This window comes from Mytilus edulis, chromosome 4 (genome assembly GCF_963676685.1).
Source record: "Mytilus edulis chromosome 4, xbMytEdul2.2, whole genome shotgun sequence".
Taxonomy (NCBI): Eukaryota; Metazoa; Mollusca; class Bivalvia; order Mytilida; family Mytilidae; genus Mytilus; species Mytilus edulis.
This window is the reverse complement of record NC_092347.1, coordinates 59,663,078-59,667,571: the sequence shown is the minus strand read 5'-3', so window position 1 is coordinate 59,667,571 and position 4,494 is coordinate 59,663,078. Positions and strand designations below refer to the sequence as shown.

The 4,494-nt window shown below is 27.4% G+C and overlaps 1 long non-coding RNA gene across 1 annotated transcript; it reads right to left on the bottom strand.

Moving 5' to 3' along the window:
• Nucleotides 1–527: 527 nt before the first annotated feature.
• LOC139518483 (uncharacterized) lies at nucleotides 528–2,382 on the bottom strand. The gene is made up of 3 exons (XR_011663370.1): nucleotides 1,939–2,382; nucleotides 962–1,042; nucleotides 528–651 (listed from the first exon to the last, which is right to left on the bottom strand). It is a non-coding gene; the product is annotated as an uncharacterized lncRNA (long non-coding RNA).
• Between the last annotated feature and the right edge of the window lie 2,112 nt (nucleotides 2,383–4,494).

Here is a 4,494-nt window from a genome sequence, read left to right as displayed (position 1 = left end):
CTTCTGAAATACTTTATCATTGTATTGTAATGAGTAACTCAACGGATGTCGTATTTGGAGCAGGTTATGCTTACTCGTCCGGAGCACCTGGTGTCATACCCGGCTTTCTGTGATCTTTGTGTTGCACAGTCTTTTGTTTTCTATGTTATGTTTTTTCGGGTTTTTTTCTGTCATGGGATTGTCAGTTTATTTTTAACTTACGAGTTTGAATATATCGTTGGTCCTAGTATTTTTTTTACCTGCATGTTATAAATTAAAATGAATTAGGAACCCCAAGGATATGCTTATAAAAAGTGCAAATGGAATGTATTTTTAAAAAGCATACCGTTGAAAATGCATCTATTGTTACTAAGAAACCATGTCACCTCGTGGAGAACTGAGAAATCATGACGGACCAGCTGATCTTAATCGAAGCTGAGTGATTTGATCGGGGTCTAAAAAACATAGAAAATTAAATAAAGAAAGAAAATTTAGAAGTACCCTATAGTTTTTAGATTCAGGCGATATTACAAGATCAACACACATCGTAAAGGTTTTGAATTTTGAATTTTATTATTTCAATCCACAATAAATAACTAAAGCATTTATCCGGGTAACAATGATCTTTGACTGCATCTAATTATCCCGGTATCACCTGAGTTTAGTCTGCATCTAAAAAATACAACACAAAACAGTTAATATCATACAAAAAGAGTTTTCGTTTAGATATAAACAAGAGAATTTATAGATTTCCACGTTTTTGCAATAAGATACTAGAATTATTTTTTTTAATGTTTAAGCTTTATTCGAAAGAGTTAAATTCCATATGTTGAATTTAAACAGTGGCATTGGTTTTGTAAGTAAAGAATTTAGAATGTTAACATAAGCTAAATTGATGAGGCGTTTCAATTGGTAGAAATAATAACGAATGTGTTTTTTAGCATGCCTTGATAATGTCAAGTAAATATATAAAGAAATTTACCAAGCTCTGTATTCGGACTTTAACCAGCAATTCTGTTTCCAGTGAAGTTGAACAGGTTCAGGAAATACAGACCTCCTAGAACTGAAAAAAAATATGATAAAAAACAGGCCATTAATTATTGAAGCATAACAAAATGGAAATTATCATTCCAAAATACTCATATAACTACTGATAATTTATTAAGTTTAATTTCATCTCTAGAAATAAGAAGAAACTTTCTGAGTTTGATTGAATTCCATATCCGATTTAACTATTTTGAAAAAAAAAAATCTTTTTAATTTCATCGACTTCATAAAATGTATCTCATTATCAACAAATAGATCGATAAATCGAACTTAAATACTCAGTTTACTCTATATAATACTGTTTATGTACTTAAATTGCTGAAGACACAAAATTTGCTAATAAAAGATACTTTATGATAATGAGTATACATTCAATACCTGAATTAATGATATTAAGAATGATTATAAAAATTACAAAATCACGTAAATAAATTAAATTAAATAGACATTAAACTATTTGTGACATTTTGTTCACATATCGTTGTCAATATACTGGAATAAGTTGAGACTGTCGTACAAGTGAGAGGTTAAGCGTTATAAAACCAGGTTTAATCCACCATTTTCTACATTTGAAAATGCCTGTACCATGTCAGGAATATAACAGTTGTTGTCTATTCGTTTGATGTGTTTTATCATTTGATTTTGCAATTATTAGGGACTTTCCGTTTTGAATTTTCCTCGGAGTTCAGTATTTTTTATGATTTTACATTATTCATTTGACAAAAAATATATCCATATATTTGCATATGTATTTGTTTCTTAACAAGAGAAGAACATAAAATAAGAAAAATGCTGTAAATTTTGTTTTATCTTATTCCTTTATTAACATGAACTGCGATAATTCTTGTGGTATGCTACGTTTCAACCAATATCATTTGCAAATGATTTGAACCCTGTGTTAATTATACTCACGGTAGTTGAAGAGTTTTGCCTGTTTCAAACCCTGGTAGCTATTGGCAGCATAGTTTGCATAAGGAGCTACCTGTCTTGGTTGTTGGTATCCATAGTTACCAGGTAAATAAGCACAGGAAACCAGTGCGATGATACAGGGAAGGATCAGACAAATGGCTACCTTTGTGTTCATTTTGATGCTTTTTCTAATGCAAAAATCATAATATGTTAGTTGTCATCTTATACATTTATTACATAAATGTTCTGTAAAAATATACAGAAAAGAATGCACTTTCCATTTGCTAAACTGTCGTATTGAACAGTAAGGTTTAAGTAGCGTTGAACAACCAATTCAAAATGAAAATGATTTTTCATTATAAAAATAAAACATCTACAATTTTTACGTATTGATAAAAACTTGTAAAACTTCAAACTTTATAAATTTAACGAATGGCAAATTATGAAGAAACAAAAATGTAAATGATATTTTTTAAACCATTCATAACTGAAATAAAAACTGCATTTACTTGAATTAATATTCGAGTTCGTGTTTGATTTTAAGTTTGTATTATTCTGAACCGTGAAAGTCGATATCAAATATTTATCTCTTTATTTTGAATTGTTAGGTCATTGATTTGATTGAGAAAAAAATGCTTCCACTTCTTGAAATGTTGATTTCTGAATTTAAATGAATAAACGTTAAAATACTAACAACTCGAAAGGATTTTCATATTTTGGGATTTGAACTTTTTAGCTGAATAAATATATTTTGAAAACAAGAAACAAGTTCGCAATTTCAAAAAGTTTTAATTTAAACATCGAAATTTTAATATTACACATAATTTTTAATTGTTAAACGTAACATGGACCCTATAGTTGTCAGTCTCTCCTACGATACATAAACTCTTAATTACGAGTTGTATAATTACAATAATATGCATAACAAATAACTATTAATATAACGGAAACTATTAACAAAAAAAATATTATGATTTAAATGTTTATTTTGAGTTAACGCATTGTGTAACAGTAATGTAATAATAATAATAATAATAAATTATTTATTTGAAGAGGGTGAACTCAGTTAGTTACAATAAACAGAATTAAATAACATGTTTATCTTAATAATATAAAATAGTATAATCTAATAAATAAATTTTAAAAGTTATAAGTGTTATAAGAAAATACTTTGTACTGCAATTAACCCAATGATAACCGATAAACAAGAAAATGTGATTTTTGTAAATAATGGACTATTTCAAAAGTAATTTGTTTAAAAAATATTTGAAGTGAAAATAAAACCTTAATTTGTGATATCAGTTTGTATTTTAACCAAGATTGAAAAAATGTCTTCAAGGAATTTCCCTGCACTTGAAATCTATCGGTATTAGGACTTACCTGGACTATTGACTTAAACTGAAAGTGACCATGAACAGTTTTTGCCAAGTTTTATATAAAAATAAACTTCCGTATTACACAATTATTACAAACAACGTTTCCGGGCTAACATACAGTATTACATGAATATGCAGGACAGACAGTTATAAAGCATTACATGTAAATAATTCATAGAATTCTTGACTTCATACATAAATATCATTCTTGCGGAAGGAGTCCGTTAAAATTTGATTTTTATATTTTGATTTATTTATAATATCTTAAATCTTTGAATGGTATATACGTTATGGGATTTTTAATTGTTAAGCTTTTAAGTAAACAAAATACTTTAAAAAAACAACAACCCAAAAGACGGCATAAAACTTTGAAAATTTGAAAATTTCAAAATAACTTTTTATTTGCAATGGGGATGTGTTAGTAAACAATCCAAATTCCAAAAATTTAAACTAAAAGTGAATAATTTAATTTTGAATGTAACGCGTCTTCTGATTGGCTGACATTATTTTGTTATCAGCCCATAGACATAATTTAATCATGTGACCGTGACGTCATCAACGGGTTTTTTTTTTTATAGTTTTCTTCGGTTTAAAATGGAATTTAGAATTAAATTATAAGAAATGACTGTAATATTTTTTCTGACTATTCGAAATAACATAAAAAATGTGGCGCACACTGCTAAATAACCCGCTACGCGCGTTATTCAGTGTGCACCAAATTTGTTAGGTTATTTCTTCATAGACAGAAATTTTTTTACAGTCATTCCTTTATTGATATTTGAAGTTTTAATAATCCAATCTCAAAACTTTACAGGGCTAAAAATCTAAAGCAATTGAAGAAAAAACTCAAACCCAATTTGAAACTTATATCGTTGAAGATCTTGAGTGGAAACAAGAAAAAAAATCAAATGTTAAAACAGGAGGAAATAAAGTCTGCAAATCGAAATCCATAAAATATATCAACACAATGTTCAGTTTAATCACCATTATTTTTTTTCTTTTTTTTTTCTTATCATTTTCAAGTAATCTTATTTATTGAAACTAAAACTATAAGATTTGTATTATATATAAAATATAAATGATATTTTCATTAATATAAAACCTGAGTTATGTTTGCATATAACTCATTTTTAGTAAAGAAAGGACCTTTTTGAAGATATCTTCCTTAAAGATAATATTTAAA